The sequence below is a fragment of the Daucus carota genome, chromosome 8, assembly GCF_001625215.2.
Source record: "Daucus carota subsp. sativus chromosome 8, DH1 v3.0, whole genome shotgun sequence".
In the NCBI taxonomy this organism is placed as follows: domain Eukaryota; kingdom Viridiplantae; phylum Streptophyta; class Magnoliopsida; order Apiales; family Apiaceae; genus Daucus; species Daucus carota.
Window position 1 is genome coordinate 32,461,171 of NC_030388.2, and position 19,398 is coordinate 32,480,568.

Genomic DNA, 19,398 nt, shown 5'->3' on the forward strand with positions numbered 1-19,398 from the left:
GAAATAAAAACGTATTTTAACATTCTCAGTAAAATATATATGTTCGACCTAACTTTTAATTAGCCATTTGACGAAATTAACTATAAGAATTTATCATCTGTTAAATAAAAAATTTATTTAATCATATTATTCTATCATAATTTTATTCTCACAATAATATTAGTTTAAGTTAAAATATATACGATAAAATAGCAAATATTATAACTGCATGTGCATTGCACGGGTTATAAGCTAGTATAATGTAATTATGTAAATGTAAAACTTTATTTTTTAGAATAAAGTAATCAAATAGTGTTGTAAATTAATAAAAAACGAGTAATGACTATTTTAAGTAATATTTTCGTGCTACATTAGTCAAATCTCAATTTTGATCTTTTCACTTTTGCTCAAGTCAATTCAATCTTTCTTTTTATTAAAATTGCACTTATCTTATTTATATTGTCGGTAAATATTTTTATATGTGAAAATTACATACAACATAATCGGGTTAAAATATATAAATGGGATCCGTTGATGGAATTTTTAAAATAACGTTCTAATATGCTCTAAAAAATTGAATAATATTGGTTAACTTTTTTGACTGAAAGCTACATACATTTTATAATTAAAAATAGAGAAAAGTGCACTATGTGTACTCGCACTTTACACGTTCCAGCACTTTCAGTATTGTACTTACATGTCCTGCACCCGAACGACTGCACTTCAGAATTTTCAGCAATGAGTGTACTCCGGTCAAATAAAATGTGACGGTGTTAGATTAGTCTGTAATTAGTAGGGTAAATTAAATTTTCAAACCTTAAACCGACAAAACATTACATATTCTCTAACAAATAATTATCACAGCGGGCTGACAATCAATTGAGAAAAACATCTAATTCAATGAAATCGATTGACTTGGGTAGAATCTTAGCCGCCATTTGATAATTGGAGAAATCAATTGGCAAGGACCACACCAAGTGGCAACAAACTCAGCAAGAACTGGAGGATTAAACTTCAATACAACATCTGAAAACTGAGCCTCGTCAATCTCTATAACACCGCTGCAAGTAATCAACAATCTCCTGCTGCAACGAGAGACTTAATTCGAAAAGCTTCTGGTACTGTGGCGGAATAGAAGCTTCCTTCTGAATTCCTCGACGGCGGCGTAGAAAACAATAAAGTGGCGCCGGTGCCGGAAAATTTAGCTGCACGGATCGGGTAACTAGAGAGGAGATTGGAAGTTGAGGCCATTGTTGTAGTAGTCTCTATTATCGAGAAGATAAACAGTGAAATGCTTGAGTTAGTTTCTGGGGAAACTAGATATGAGATTATAGTTGTGTGGTGTGGTGTGGAGAGTTATTATCCTCCGTGGAGACAGCAATAGCATACACCAAATACTCTGATCCTGCTAATTGATCAACCCTGTTAATTAATAATTAATCTAACGCCGTTAAGTTTTATTTGACGGAAGTACACTAACTGGTGAAAATCCTGAAGTGCAGTCGTTCGGGTGTAGGATATGAAAGTACAATATTAAAAGTGCTGGAACGTGTAAAGTGCGAGTACACATAGTGCACTTTTCTCTTAAAAATATTTCAAACACAGACTGTGCACTCGAAGTTTCCAACATATGCACATCATTGTCATTGTTTAGCTTAAGTTTCATATCTAGCAAATAGCATGATCGAGTTTAAAAAAATATTACAATTCGCATACTTCCGTAGATAGGATTAACGATATGTGGGTATTTTTGTAATTTCACTACTGCAACGACTAGTTTTATTTTGGGCGTGTATATATAATCGAATTAAGCGTGTGTATAAACGGGTTAAACCCCCCAAAATCGTAACCCTAATTTCAGAATTGAGTAACCTCGTTGTATTTAATGGAGGAATGGTGTGTATGTCGTATGTTGGTTGTGGAACGCACGGTTTAGACGGAGAGTAATGCATGTCGGAGATTTGTTAGCTGTCTAAACAGTAGAAGGAGTCGCAAGTATTTCCGTTGGGTGGATCCGCCGGTTTGCGATCGTGGTCGTGCTTTTATACTTGGGTTACTTAGAAGAATACAGAGGAATAAAAAGAAACTTGAAAAATTAATGTTGTTGTAAGACAAAGAGAAGCAAATAAGATGTTACTCCCTCCGTCCCAGCAGATTCTTTACAGTTTCCTTTTTAAGCCGTCCCACTCATTTCTTTACATTACAAAACTTTCCTAAAATAGGTAATGGGTCCCACCACTTTCTCACTTTTTCTTACTTTTCACACTACTTTTACTCCCCTATCTCCCTTTTATATATTAAAAACCAATGGGTCCCACCACTTCACCCACTTTTCTTTCTCTTTTCCACTACTTTATACATATTTTTTAACATCCGTGCCCAAACCCAATGTAAAGAATTGGGTGGGACGGAGGGAGTACAAAACTGGGATCAATCGATGGGTTTATATTAATTTTGTTGTTGTAATTGTTCTTATTGTTGTTGTTTGCTTTGACCAGTACGAAACTAAAGATCCCATATAATTGTGTTTGTCATTGTAATAAAAGTTAGATTTTGTCTTTGATCGAATGTAATGGTGCTTGTGTTTGATCGGATGGTTTGCGTATTTTGTGTAATTGTGTTTGACAAGATTAAGGTTGGTGCAAATCAATTCATTAAACTGAGACTGGCCTATGATTTGCAATATATGTATCTTCGATGTTTAATGACAACTGACCTTGTTGGGCTTAATTAATGGCTTAATGACGTGGCGGTCGAGTTTGTTTTTTTAGTTATTTTCCTATTAACAGCTTTGCGCATGCCAAATTGTCAATGTCCCATAATATTCGTCCTCCGTGTACAAGTGATTTTGTATTTATTTTAGCATTTTTAATTATTTTCACTAATAACTTTTCTTATTTGGGAAAGTAGATTTTTTTTACCATCCAACTTATTATTTATTTAGAAACCTACCACTGAACTATAATTGTTTTCTGTTTTGTCACTAATGTTAAGTTCGGATTTTTATTTTGTTACTAACGTTAGGTTCGGATTTTTTTTGTCACTAACGTTAGGTTCGGATTTGATTATTAACACTATATTATTCTTTTTAGCATTATTAAAATGTAGTGATAGTCTGCAATATAATAGTTATCTGATATGTGTCTATATCTTTATATACAGTACTCCATATGTGTCCTAGTAGTTTATCTTGAAGGACGGGAGTAGTTAGAAATATTATTTTTCAAATTTTCCTTTTTGTGAATTAAAATATATAATCAAAATTTTAATTCATTAAAAAAATTAATCAAAAATAATAGTTTTTACTATCCGGTCAACTCACCTAAACATGTGTGTCAAAAGTCAAAATATCAAATAATAAAATAACAGAGAGAGTATATTCTATAAAAAGTGAGAACCCTAAAATACGTGCCAAGTAGTGGTAAAGAACTTTAAATAAATGAGATGGACATAAAGGAGTGGTAAAATCAGGAAGAATTATAATTAGAATTCTAAAATTTCATTAAATTATCAATATGAAATCAATGACTTCAAACATAATATTGCACACTACCACTATGTTTTTATAATGGTATAAAAATAACATATTGTTAAATTCAAACGTTAAATTTTATTTAGAAAAAATAAAATAAAATAATTTTTGAAACTAAATTTTTTAGCAGTCTCAAAATGTGTGTCCAACTTTCGTCCTCCAAGGTAAACTACATGCATATGTAATATTACATATAAAGATATAGACACATATCAGATCACCATAATATTGCAGACTAACAGTATAATTTAATAATGCTAAAAAGAATAACATAGTGTTAATAATCAAATCCGAACCTAACTTTAGCGATAAAAAAATTTGAACCTAACATTAATGACAAAATAGGAAAAAATTACAGTTCAGTGGTAGGTTTCTAAATAAATAATTAGTTGGGTGGCAAAAAAATCTACTTTCCTTTCTTATTTTAGTATCTTGATTTTGTTAGGGTTAAGGCTCTGAATGCCCACATCCGAACAGAAAATAACCAAAATACCCATTGTCAGGAACTGTGGCCCTTTTTACAGACTGATTGCGCAGAGTGTAGATGCATGTTCTGAATTCACATAATCCCTCCGTCTCTAAATACTTTTTGTGTTTGTACTTTTCACGTTCGTCAATACACACTTTTGATCGTTAATATCTTTCATTTCGTAGTAGCATTAAATATAAAAACTTCACCGTATTAAAGTACTCGTGAATACGAATCTAACAAGATCACTCATGACTATATTTAGATTTATAGATTAGATGTAAATAAGTAAGTTGTCTCATGTTATGAACAGTACCGACATCACAAACAAGAAAAGAAAAAAAGAAACAGAGGGAGTATAATAAATGCGTATACAATGCATATTTGTTTGCCAACTACGTTAGATGCGCATATACTGCTTGCATATATGTAGAGTCGCATTTGTGGGATGCGACGGTGTTAGATATACTTGCGATTTTGACCTAAAACGAGTGGGTAAAATTGAAACCAACCTCATCATAAAATATAAACCGGTGCAATTTCAACAGGTTAAAATGATCGTGGTTTTTGATAGAGCCGGAAACACCGGCTATATTAGAAAGTGAGGAATATATAAATATAAAATATGTAAGTATATATTTTATGAATATGGTATGAGTTATAGAACGTGTCGACGGGAAACACCATTATATAAGTATATCATAAGGGGAAGAGGCGACTTTCTCTTTAAAGAGAGAGAAAGAGTAATGCAAGACAAAATGCACTGGGATGCTTGCCTTTACGGTTTACCTTTCATATATGACAATATAGCATAAGTAGTTGTATGTCTGTCAAGAATACGCATGTTGTTTATGCAAGTTCAGTGGGTATTAAGGCCAACTCTCCCAGAAAAGGTAATTTGAGAATTATTTTTTATGGAGGAGCTATATTGGGCATTCTTTCTCATTAATATGCATATTAATACTCATTATTATTTATTTGATCATAAATATATATACTTTTATAAATAAAAAAAATTAGTGTAAATCACTTATTAAATGCTAAACCCCTACATTAATGTACATGTAATTTTGTATGTAACGCAATTCATTTATTTAAGCCTATTAACTGTTGCATAATAAATAGATATATTTATATATAACTCATCATTATTATATTGTGATTATGGATACATACAAATATACATACTCAAACATACATACACACACATGCATAATATAACACCCATTCATAAATGGGAGGAGATAATACTTAAAATCATTAATGTCTTAATAAAATTAAACCTCCTGATAGTTCAAACTAATCAATTTAAATAAACTAAATATCTAAATAAATATTAAAATATTAAGTAATGCTAAAAGCCCACAAGTCCTAACCAACAAAAGTAAAAGATAGCTATTCATCACACAGTCCCAGATCCCCCTAAATACCTGTCAGAGAAAGAATACGAAATGAGCCAAATGTTCAGTATGGATTGGAAGTAGTATTTAATAAAACATGAAGTAGAAATAATATTTTGATCATTTTATAATAAAGAGAAAGATGTTGAATCAACAAAGGGTTAGGATATTTCATACCGAGATCATAACAGATACAGATACATCCATCATAGGGTACCGTAATGTATGCAACAAATCAGATAAATACACATATGTATCGTCACCGCCAAATCAAATAAAATCAAACTATGGTGCATCCACGTATCCTGAACAAATATCAAATGGTCAAAGCTCCTCTTAAAGCTAACAAAAGAATACGCTATGATCAATCACACTGTCACGAAAACGTCATGCCACTGGTGCTGCAATGACATGGCTATAGTACCCCTACAGCTGGTTAACTCGGTATACCCTATATCACTAAGGGTCCAAATAAAATAATTTTACATAATTTTAAAAAAAATACTTCTCGCAGATACTTCGAATATTGTAAACAAATACATAAAACGAATAATTTTCAGAATCACCATTACAGATATTCAAACTAGTATAAAAACCCGTGCAAGGCACGGGCCGCTAATCTATATTGTATTTTATATCATATTTTTGTGTAATTATCTTATTTAGAACATGCATATTATTTATCTGTTTTTCTATAAAATATTTGAGTTTGATTCTTTTGTTTAAGCAAGTGAAAATATAATATTTACTATTTAGCAATAATAATATTAAGAGCAAACTTCAGATTTGTGGCTAAAGTTTGCACCGGTTTTCAAAAAGTTGGCCAGAGTTCCAAATTCTCAAAAAGATGGCCAAATTTTGGCTTCGCTTTTTAAAAGTGTGGCTCCCGTTAAATGTCACTAACGGAAGCCTAACGGGAGCCACATTTTTGAAAAACGGGCCAAAGTTTAGCCACTTTTCTGAGAATTTGGAACTTATTTTTACCCTTATGTCCATTTCAAATTTCAGAAAAGTGGCCAAACTTTGGCCCGCTTTTCAAAAATGTGGCTCCCGTTAGGCTTCCGTTAGTGACATTTAACGGAAGCCACATTTCTAAAAAATAAAGTCAAAATTTGGCCACGTTTTCGAGAATTTGAAACTCTGGTCAACTTTTTGAAAATCGGTGTAAACTTTAGCCACAACTTTGAAGTTTACTCTAATATTAATATATCACCATACTTTAAAAATTTATTCCGGATCATAAACATATTTGGACATATTAGCTCATGTTGTCAAATCACGATTAAGTTTTAAGATATTGCAAGAATTCTTGTAATGCATATATAATTTTCGATAGTTTGATTGTGATTAGAGAACAATGTATCACTGCCACTATCTCACGCTCCTATTTTCATGTATGGAGGATTCGAATACTTTGATAATACTTAAGATTATTCGGACTCAACGTGTAATTTTTAATGTTTAAGACTGGATCAACCGGAAAGTGTGTAGAATTAACAATGTTTAAGATCGAATCAACATGAAAGTCAAAAATCAAAACACATGAATATTTTTTGTGTTACTTGATTAAAATTTACATGAATTAATTGCTCGATTAATTACTTCTAATTTTTTGTACCCACAAATTTGTTAGTGATACTTTTATAAATGAAATTTTAATGTAAAATGATAAGCGCAATTAATGTCATTATTTTATGTGTAATTAGAGCATTCAATAGCATTTAATAATTTTAGTGAATTAAATGAATTTTTGGATGGTATTCTTGTAATTATATGATGAGTAAGGGTATATCAGACATTTCACAGCTATTTTCTTGATACTTTTTGCCCTTAGTTGCCTTATTATATATACTAGCCTTTAACCCGTGCGAAGCACGGGCGGTTATATAATTCGTAATTTATTTTTTATAACTTAAATTTAACATTATTTTATTAGTATTTTAATATTAAAGAATTGAACCTTAGTTAAATTATATTAACTAACGGATTATATTTTCTCACAAAAATTTAACTTTTACAATTTATTATCTATTTTAATTTTTTGTTATTAACATGCGATAATTTATTATTCAATTAATTTTAAATCATATTTTTCATATTTCGTATATCTTCATGTGTATGAGAAAGATATTTGCCGTGTAGCAGATTAGAGTTAAAAAAAATTATGTAATTATTCGTGTTTGTATTGAAATAGAACATGTTAGAATTCGAAAGAGTTATATCAAGGTTTTTGTTAAAAAAATATATTCAAAATGATATATATAATTTTATTTTAATGTCATTACAATTTTTTTAATGAAATAACAAAGCAAGCCGAAGACTCGAAAGTTATATGCGTGTGGTGTTTTGGATCGGTTTAAAACTTGTATTTATTATGAGATAGATTTTTAGTATTGTAATTTTTTTAAAACTTGTACTTATAAGAGATAGATTTTTAGTCTTATAATTGTTTAAGACTTGTACCTATTAAGATAGATTTCTACCAAAAAACATGAACAAAATTTATGACTACAAATTATACCCATGTTGCATGGGCGAGTATATAATTCATAATTTATTATTTATAAGTTAAATTTCAAAATTATCATAGTATTTTTAGTATAATTGGAACATCTATTTATAAGTATTTTTTAGTATTAATATATGTTATTAATAGTAGTTTTATTTTTTTCAACTAATTATATTTAAGAGGATAATGATAAAGTTTTTGTCTTGTAATACATGATGAGTGTTTTTAGTATTTGAAATTGTTTAATGAAAGAAGAGTAATAGACCGTTAGTATTAATATATGCTATTAATAGTAGTTTTATTTTTTTCAACTAATTATATTTAAGAGTATAATGATAAAGTTTTTGTCTTGTAATACATGATGAGCGTTTTTAGTATTTGAAATTGTTTAATGAAAGAAGAGTAATAGACCTGCATAGTTGTAGACTTATAGAGTTCTAGTTGTATAAGGAGAGTACTAAACCAAAAAGAACATGACCAAACCAAAAATTTGTACGACTACAAATTATACCATGTTGGCTAATTTTCAGAACAGAACTAAAACAGATACTTTAACAAAATTAAAAACAACACCGTATTTAATCATATTCTGTTATTTTAAACCCTTTACTACGATAAAGCTACAAATGCTAACTTCAAAAGTCTAAAAAAAATTTAATAGCACAAATTGAAGCTGGCGTATGTAGTTCATTTCTGTTTCATTTCTTATATGAATATCATCCTTTAAGTATATCAAACTTTCTTTTAATTGAAATGTCAAATACTTCAGAAGATGTCTTCTCGAACCAGGTATTAGACACAACTTCATATTCAAATCATATGCTCTTATTAGTATATATCAAGACTCCTTTCTTCTTTATATTATAACATAAGTTCGAACTTTGAATGCCTTCATATCTTAACATTTTTTGAAATGTGATAATGAAATTATAATGTTATCGGTGCTCCGTTTTTGTTTCTTGTAATCCTCCAACACCCGAATATTTCTCTCCTTTACGACAGTGAGTAGTGACGGCTTATCATTTCACATCATAAAGGTAACCTCCTTCCAGAATGTAAGCTTCGCGGCACAGTACAAGTTGTACAGGATTCCTTTTCAAGATCTATGCAAATGATTTCTGTATTATTCGATCCAGCCGGAACTATGGTGCAAAAATATATCATATCGCGATCAGTTGACATGCCACAAGTAAAATAGTTGTCCTTCATTAAACGGATATTGTAAAATTTTCAAATATTGAGAGTTCTTTATGTTATATTGTTATTTTCAATTATATACTAGTGTCGAAATTGGTCAATTTTATTAAAGAAAATAATTGGTCAATTTTATTACAATAAATTAAACAAAATAGACAATTTTGGACGAATAAAGTATTTTTCAAGTTTTTAGTCAAATTAAACGATCGTAATACAGTAGATTAGTAAATACTTTTATGATTTGAATTGGTAACTATAAAATATTTTTGCACAAATTTGAGATGACAATATTCTTAGTATTTCACATTTTATTATTTAATTAATGGACAAAATTTTAAACGAAACAACACACAACAACTATACTAACTAAAAATATCAATAAACATAGTTTTTGGTGTCATCTTAATATTGAACCGTTCTTCTTGATCATGGATCGGGCTCACAAAAATATTGGATTGTAACTCAACCATCTTATTTCTACTTGAACAAACATATAAAGTACTGAATGACTTTGCAGGCCTACCGCACGTTCGGATTTTGTATGTTCCCGTCAACATTTGCCTGCCAAACATGTACTTGACACATATATAAGATGAATCAATCATAAAAATGCTAATAAATTTTAATTTGAGACTCAGCCGGATCCCATATTTATGTGTTAAGTTATCTCAATCTTATCGTGCAATCAGGTTGAGAATTTCAGAGAACGCTTCCGAATCCAGACACCACTTCTAGTACTAGTAACCACAGTTGTTGAGGTTATGGCAGATCTTTGCGATGTAGTCCTTGGCTTCACTTAGGAGATGGACAGTTTGATCACGCATACTGGATGGGCTCTACCTTCTGCTCCAACTTTTCATAAGATTCTTGAAGCTGCAATGCAAATTCAAGGCTCCAAACAACATCACTCATGCTAGGCCTATCAATCCGACAATCCCTTGGTCTCTTAGAAAACTATATGCTATCTCACCAAACTTGTTCAAACTCTCTACTGCAATCTCATCCATTAAACTTGAAGTTGCCTTTCGTATAACAAATTCGAGCCCATTCAGCTAAATTCGCTTGCTCCACCGGTAACTCTGCCATAATCACTGGCCTAGCACACAACACTTCAAACAACACTACTCGAAATGAGTAAACGTCTGATTTGCAAGTTATTTGCTTCCGTCGGTAATATTCGGGATCCAAGTATCCGAAACTACCCTTAACTATTATGTGCAACTGTTGGGTCACTGTATCCCATTTTGGACAAACCAAAATCTGAAACCTTGGCAACCATTTCCTCGTCCAACAAAATATTAGTTGACTTCACGTCACGATGGATTATCACACGTTCTGTACCTGTATGGAGATGATGCAATCCTCTTGCCGCACCAATGCAAATTGTAGCCTTTGCTTCCACGACAACGGGGGATTTTCCCCTGTAAAGATGACTACTGAGAGTTCCGTGAGCCATATAATCGTGCACCAGAATCATTTCTCCACCATCATTACAGTATCCGATCAGGGGTAAAAGATGAAGGTGTCGCAAAATTGATAGCATTTTAATCTCTGTTTGAAACTCGTGAGATCCTTGTCGTGATGATGGATTCAACCTCTTGATTGCTACAGGGCATGTACCGTTCTCCAAATACCCTTTGTACACGTTACCGAATCCTCCTCTCCCAATAACAAAATTGTCATCAAAGTTGCTAGTAGCTAATTTTATTTCTTCTGAAGAAAATTTCTTGCTCCTAACAGACGGCAACGATGATATGTTTGTGGGAGTTAATTTGTTGTCACAGTCCAGAGTTTTTTGTCTTTTTCGGATATATAATAAAAAACCGACAATCAACAAGAACAAGATTATACCGCCAAATGAACCTCCCATACAAGAGACCATGAGTGGAGAGTGAGAGGCGCCACTCATCTGGATGCCTCCAGATTTTTTTGTTTCTGAAGGAGGCGGTGCCACAAGTTCAAGATTTGGTGCAGCAAGGCTACCACCGCTAAGCTTGAAAATCTCCAACCCATTCAAAATTGTATTATGATATAGAGGTCCCAGCTTCTTGTAGGGTTGCAAGGTGAGCAACAAATCTGGCTTATACTTGCTACCATATTGGTTGGCACCAACAAAAACTTATTTAGCTGGTTTCTTGAGAATCTCGACCTAGCAATTTAATTGCATTTTGGATATCATTTTGGGAACGGAACACTTTAGAGATGAAGGATTGTACTTACATTATCTGTCCATCCACTCTGTGGGAAAGTTATTTAACTTATTTAACAAGGTTCTTAGAGCAATGAAGCCTGCTTCTTCTTTTTTTTTCTTTTTTGTATTAGGACAGTGATAAACATTTGACTGTTTGAACAATGGTAGAACCAGGCTTTGAACTTCAGAATTTTCGCTTGCAGACAGGTCAATGCTTAATCGAAAAGGGATACAACTATGTCATAGATTTAGATAGAACTATTATAGCACTGGGATATGAATGTTAGACAATGAACTTCCAGAACAGACTAAAGCTCAACAGAAACAACGTGCATTATCAACATGAGATTCATGTTGGAAAAAATCGCATATATAATTGTTTCTAGAATTTGCTTAAGATTGGTAAAGGAGATTCACCTTAAGAGCAGACCTCCGTACTAATTCAACCTCATCCAAACATCTACCTAAGATGCTTTCCCAATACAGCTGGACAATCCCCCCACATATGTTAGTATCACCTGCACCGGCAGCAACGGGCACACTTTGACCACCCTCTACAGAATAAGCAACCTCATTGTTGTCGGAATTATCTGTCCCCATTCGACTTTCCGCATCAAGAAGATATTCATACAGATTCTGCAAGGATTGCATCTGGAGAAGTAGATTCTGAATGTCATGCCTTCCCTAACCCTTATAACATTAATAATGTGTGTGCGGTGTTTCTTTTCGTAAAGCCTGTACAGATGCTAGGAAAATAAACTTACCTTAATTAAGACGATGAACTGTACTGGAAGACAATGTTGCCTCCAAAATTTTTCCTATATCCTTCTCCAACATGAATTCAGGCCTGGAAACTAAAACATAACCTAATGCCTGAAAAGGTCAAAAAGCACATGATCAAAGGTAATAACTACATCAGGACTTCAATGAGGGGAGAATAGAGGCTCACTTGCAACGATCTGATCTTAAAAACAAAGTCTTCAGCGGTAAGATACTTGTTGAATAAGGTGACACTATTTTTAACATCTAAGTTTCTCTTGCTACTTCGCAAAGAGTTACCATAACGAATTAACAACCCCAGACAGAAAAGTGAGCGGCCCGCTTGCTGAAATAAGGAGGGTAAAAGGAAAAACAGATATATGTTAGAACATGTATAAATGTCCAGGTCAAAAGCTGGAAAAAGGGAAGTACTTATTATAAGAAGGGTAAAAAGGAAATCACAGCAAGAAGACACAGATACAATTCAAGGCCAAAACTTATTCTAACAATAATATGTGTTTAGTTGTATCTCGGATAAGCACCTAAGTATCTGCATATCATTTCTCGGTAATACGTCTTGATAACATACGAATCACATAATACTAATTCACCTTTGTTGCACATCTAAAAGAAATGAGGGGGGTCAATGCTCTTGAGAAAATAAGTAAAAAAATTAGTAATATATTCGAAATTTATTAAGAAAGCACCAACCTGTTTATTGTCGAATCCTAGTGCATCCAATCGCTTGAAAAAAACATGAATAAGATATCCGACAACTCTTGCACCTTTTCCTGCTACTCTACTCACCGTGCAGAGGCACCTTACGAATAGGGAAAGAGTTAGAGAAGTTAAACACCAGATTACAAGATGATTTACGATAAGTGATGCAAAGAGAAAACTCTTTAACAGATCATGTTTTTCACATCTTGCTAATAACTTATCTAGCTGCAAGAAACCGAAAAATCCCTCCAAATACGCAAGTGATAGAGTGTAGAAAATCTAAGGAAGGTAATTACTTGATGCAAGCATGGACAATAGTTAAGAAAGAACGTCGGACAATCATCTGTTTCAAATCTTGCTCGAGCTCTTCAACAACAGCTTGAGGAATCCTTGGAGCCAAGGGCAAAACAGAATCAATGGCAAACACTATGCTTTCCAGCAGCTGCGCAACTCCTCGGCTATCAGCCTGAACACAAGCAAACTGAGTTAAGTATAAACATAAATTTAATTGAAGTATACAATAGACAACTATCTCCATACTAAGAATTGCAACGATTTCTCTCACCAAAATAAACATCAAACCTGTACAAATCAAATAACAATATAAAGAAGCGACACTTCAACACATGCAGTGATACAGCACTTTTCTAACGAATTCTTGGCATAAAAAAAAAAAAGCAATCAGCAATAAGGCACAGCGAGCCTCCTCTTCCCCGATATATTAATTTGGCGAGCATAGACACAAAAGGTGAAGTTATAGGTTACTATAAGGTATATAACAATATTATTTCACAGCTTACTTTTATAGTGCACTAATATTGTTCACTCCAGAAAGAAGGCATATGATATGAAGTTTAATATCCAGCCCACAAAAGTTCTGTCTAAATATTCAAAATTTTGAAAAACTCAGATATCCAATATTTATGTATTCAAAAAACTTCCAAATGTATTCAATTCATTTATTTATAGCCGTAGCCCATAAGTAACATTTCTTACCTACCAACTACAACAAATCCATTTAAACTTGAGAAAATAAAATTTCGATATAACCTGACTCTTCAAGTACGGCTCTAGAGTGACAACGAACTGTGAAGGATCTGAAGACGGTGCACATAGTGCAGGATCCACAGTACAAAAGGCATGCAACAGAAGAACATAAGGAAGCAGTTAATGACGGTGAAAAAGTCAAGGGCCAAGTTACACTTAACGACGGTGACAAGCAGTTGATTGTCTTTCATCCTCCGCTGCATCTCGACAATCTGCTCGGTTTTCTTAGCTACTTCTATTGGTACACAACTACCATCTCCAAAAGACCGAGTCTGTGAGCTTGAAGAATCGTCAAACCAAAATTCATAAAACGTCTTACATACAAGATCCTGTGGACCAAAAAATTCAGACAAGATCTTTAAAAAAATAACACTGAACAGAAGGGAAAATATAAGTAGTTCTCATTAGTTCAAGGCCAGAATGCCTTTATGACCCTACGTCAGGCATCTTGTACTCCTGGCACAATGATATTCAGTTTTGAACTCATAAACCTCAATGAAATGTAAAATATTCCAATTGACCTCTTTAAAGCCATAATATACGAAACTCCAGCACCCTAACACCTTGTGACTTTTATGTGATCTATGTGATCTTATCACAGACCATACATATGGTAGTAAAAGTAGATACTTCTGGCTATATGGTTTGATTTTGACTGTAAATCACATATAAATTTGCAATTCTGACCAAATTGGCCAAAAAAGAGTTGATTCCATATAAAAAGTACTAGTTGATAGCCCGTGCCAAGCACGAGTTTAAATAAAATTTTAAAATTTATTATTTTATTAGAAGAATTATGTCTTTTTTAATTACATTATCATATTTTATTATATCTATTTAAATTATTGTTTTTAAATGATATTTAAATTATTGTTATTTAATATAAGATTTTTTATATATTAAAATTTGATTATACTGTAAATTTATTTCATAACAATATGGGTCACTGTTCAATGAGTCCACAAAATAAGAGTATTGGAGTCCAAAATTATTTAAAAATAATCTACTCGTTTCAATTTTAAGTTTTTTGGTACTTTGGTATCAATATCGAAACTTATTTATTTTAGTTCTGAAATATTATTGAAATTTTATAGATTTGTTTCGTAAATTAAATTGTATGAGTTTTAAAAATTAAAACAAATATTTGACGTATGTCCAGAGTTTCGGTTCTTTTTTATTATATGTGGCATATGGACAATGATTTATTTTTTTTAAATTTCCATTTGTCAAGTCAGTGTTACCACCGCCTTATTCGTCTTTATCGCAATCTTCTAAAAAACACTGAATGATACTTGTTTATTTTAATTCTGATATATGATAGATTTTTTATAGATTTGTTTCGTAAATTAAAATGTATGAGTTTTAAAAATTAAAACGAATATTTGACGTATGTCCAGAGTTTCGATTCTTTTATTATATGTTGCAATATGGATAATGACTTCATTTTTTAAGTTTCCATTTGTCAAGTCAGTGTTACCACCGCCTTATTCATCTTTATCGCAATCTTCTGAAAAACATTGAATGATAATAATTATTTTTATTAAAAAATCTATGACCAAATTTTTTGGTACTTTGGTATCAATTTTGAATCTTGTTTATTTTAATTCTGAAATACGATAGAAGTTTTATAAATTTATTTCGTAAATTAAATTGTATGAGTTTTAAAAATTAAAACGAATAATTTCGTTGACATTATTATTCTATTAATAGGATATTATATTAATATCAATATGAACACTTTATTTATTTGAACTCTGAAGCATGATAAAAGATTTATAGAGTTGTTATGTATATTAAATTATTTGAGTTTTAAAAAATTAAAATAAATAATTTTGTTGGTAACATATATTTATTAGTAAGATAATTGTTATAATACAAAATCCCGTCAAATATAGAAATTTTTTGATAATAGTAATAATTGTTAAATAAAAATTAATATGATGATAGCCAATTTTTGATATGAATTTTATAGAACTGTTTCATAAGTTAAATTGTTAGCGATTTAACTGTGCGAATATGATAATGTTATATTACAAAATCCTAAACACCATAGAAGTCTTTTGATAATAATATAATCATCTTAACCAATATTGAAATTTTTATTAATAAAATCTGAATCAATATAGAAGTCTTTTCATAATTGTATAATAATAATTATAAAATCCTAAAAATGTATAATAATAAGTATAAAATCCTAACAATATAAAAATCTTTTCATAATTCTATAATGATTGTTGTTATTAAATAAAAAATTTATATTACATTGTCCTAGTCAATATTGAAGTTTTTAATAATAAAATTCTAATCAATACAAAAGTCTTTCACTGTACTAATGAATATTGAGGTCTTTAATAATAAAATTCTATTCAATATAAAAGTCTTTTAATAATAATATAACAATGACTATAAAATCCTAATCAATATGAAAGTGACCAAATTTTGGTACTTTTAGTACCGATGTTCCACCGAAAAGTGGTTTGGCTTATTAATAAAGGGTATTGATGGTCTTATGATGAGTCCTACACATGATATCATGATGATATGAGTACAATGTGCTGAAGTTAGGGTTAAAAAGACCCGTATCCGCTGCATGGAAATGTTTCTAGTATTACCCATCACTAAAACAGATAAGCCTGACATGAGAAAACTCCTTTAAAGGAGCAGAAGTTGCGAGAGTAGAGTATGGACAACATGATACATAATAAAATAATTTGGTGCAGAACTAACTGAATACTGGATTCTTCATCACAAATACGGGATATAATTATAATGCAAGCATTAGTAAATTCTGAGAAATTTGGATCTGCAGTGCACATATCCCTTGTAAATTTGATGGCTCGTTTCAGCACGCTCACTCCAGTATCTTTTATTCTCTCAGCAACCTTCTCGAAATACTAAAAAACACAAGCAGAGAGTGAAGACAAAATTATTATATAGCGGAACCCAGTATATGAGGATGTACAATCCAAATCAATACCTTTACACCAAAATCAGGATGTGAGGTAATATAGCGACCAACAAGTTCAAGAGATACTTCTCTAACAGATATAGATGAATCACAGAACCTGTCTTCAACTGCCGACTGGACATGCTTATCAGTTATCACGCAAAACTTCTGGATATCAGCTTCAACAATAACACTAACCTGCTCTCATGAAACAAGGGAAACATGATGCCAAGTACATCAAATTTCTTGCAAAAAATAGTAATTAATACTATAACAACTGGTCTTGTAATGCTTGAAGGGACTAGAAAGTTGGGCACACTCTACTTACTGCTCTTAATGCCTTGGCACGAATCACAGGAGAGTTCTCCCTTAAACTTGCCTGAAATCAAGTAAGCAGTACATATTAGCAGGAACATTATGTATTGGTAATCAAGATGCAACAGAAAATAAACTGACCAGAAGCATTTGAAGGATTTTATCATACCCTCTGGAGAAAGAATTGTTTTGGCCCATGGCTAAAGTCATCTGTGTTACTGAATTTCTTTTCAATACAGAAGAAACAGTCTTGCAGTCTCGCACAAGTGCTCTTGATTTCAGTCGAGCAAGAAAGAAGAGTAACTTTTGTTGGCAAGTCAGGTCGTCTTTGTACCACGAGCAAAGAAAAAACCTGCACATTAATAATCAGCATGTTCAGCAAAAATAGCCAACCGGGCTCAAAATCCTGGAGGTGTTTTGTTTTACTAAAACACTAATTTATTAATGTGCAAAAAAACAGGTCTTGGCATGAGAATATCCTGGCAAAATAGTAAGGTCCACTAAAAATGCACACCAGCGGGTAATGAGATGCATATCAGATGCATATCAACTGAAGCACCAGCATCCTGGAGATAATTCAAAAGCATCTGCTGAACAATCTCCATCTTTGCTAGGGGATTCGAAAGCTTTAGTACTTCTCTTTTGCCATCATTCTTGCACTCTGATTTACAGTACGATTGTAATGCAAGAAGTTGGTCCCTGCAAGCACAAAACTGACAGCAGCTGCCGACAGATATTTCATCTTCTCTTAATCCCATGCACTCTGCATGAAATAATCTCCGACAGCCTTGGCGTACAACTAAAGACTTCCCAGTCTTTGCACCCAAGCAAACAGAACATGCATCTTTCGGATAGCTCTGACTCGTATCATCATTCATAAACTCTTTCACAGTCCAAAAATTTTCCCTCCTACATAGAACAGCATCCTGTTTCAACCCGGCAGCAACTGTACCAAGGAGTTCAATTGTCATCGAACGAGCAGCAATATCCTTGGATTTTAAACCAGCATTCTGAAGTAGCAAAGCACCTGCAAGCAACTACATCTTAGTAAACTAAAAATAATATGCATTTACAGGCAAGTCAACCAGGTGGCTGATACCTCCAGAATAAGAGCCGAAGCTGGATACTCAGGCAAATTCAGTGTCATCAACAAATCAGCTACAAGATTATCAATCATGTTTCTCAGCTCTGCAGCATCATGATTTTTTGTACTAGTAAATCTCTGAAGAACTCGAGTCCAGAAAAGACAACATGCATCTGTGACAGCCTCATGTCACTTGCTAGGGTAAGAGGCATCAATTGAAGGCTCAAGAAGGAATGAAGTGCTATCAGACTCCCGTAAAGCATCAGGAAGGTTGGCACTACAATGAACCAACTGAATCAATAGAGCAGTTACCATTTGATTGGATAAATCCAAATTAAATTTGATTTGAATTCAGATATCTAAAAACCCAATTGAATGTAAAATTCAGATATCTAAAAACCCAATTGAATTTGGATTTGATTAGGAGTCCTATAAATCCACCACAATTCCCCTCGTGTTGCCTACACATTCTCTTCCTCCCCTTTTTTTTCATAGCTAAAGATGGCGACTTGTCTACCCGAAGAGATCACTTTTTACGAGATTTTACTCCGACGATCAACACTTTCTATCAAGTGTTGGATTCGTTTAACTTTAGTGTGCAAGCGTTGGCTTTCACTCATTACAAAACCTGAAACAATCAATTCCCACCTCGTTCACTCTTTATATTTTAATAATACTTGTGAATCCCCTTCTGTTGTTGCTCATTATTCCGGACGTCACACTTTCCCCGAAATCATCGTCTTGCCCAACAACAACTCAGTCTTCGAGTCATTTAAGCTTATGTATTCGAGTTTTCGAGTAATGTGTGTGTGGTGGAGGAAGGTGGTGGTGGAGATTTTTGTAGGTGGAGGAGGATAGTTAGTTGGAGTGGGGGTTGGTTATTTATGAGAGAAAGACAGACTCTTGATATGGTGGTTAAGTTTTGAATTATTTACCTCCAATTTTTGTTTTGTTTACGAAATAATCGAAGATAATTAGCAATTTAAGACAATTATGATGTGATCTAAGACAATTATGATGTGATTCATGTGTTATAGGAGAAAAGTGTGTGTTGATATACAATACAGCAACATGGTTTTGCCAGAGTTTTGAATGGACTTTTGAAAGTATTGTAATTGCTTCTAATACACTTTTAATTTATACTAAACTAGGTTTAATTGTCGAGTAGGATAATGATGTAGATTAAGAGCTTTAACAATGATGTGAATACAATGGTGATTTCTTTATTCATACGGCTTTTATCTTTGCA

At 32.5% G+C, this 19,398-nt stretch overlaps 2 pseudogenes; both read right to left on the bottom strand.

Annotated features, from left to right (window-relative positions):
- Positions 1-9,902: 9,902 nt before the first annotated feature.
- LOC108198590 (receptor-like protein kinase FERONIA) lies at positions 9,903-11,630 on the bottom strand (annotated as a pseudogene).
- A 40-nt stretch (positions 11,631-11,670) lies between these two features.
- Positions 11,671-18,953, bottom strand: LOC108198591 (sister chromatid cohesion protein SCC2-like; annotated as a pseudogene).
- Positions 18,954-19,398: the final 445 nt, after the last annotated feature.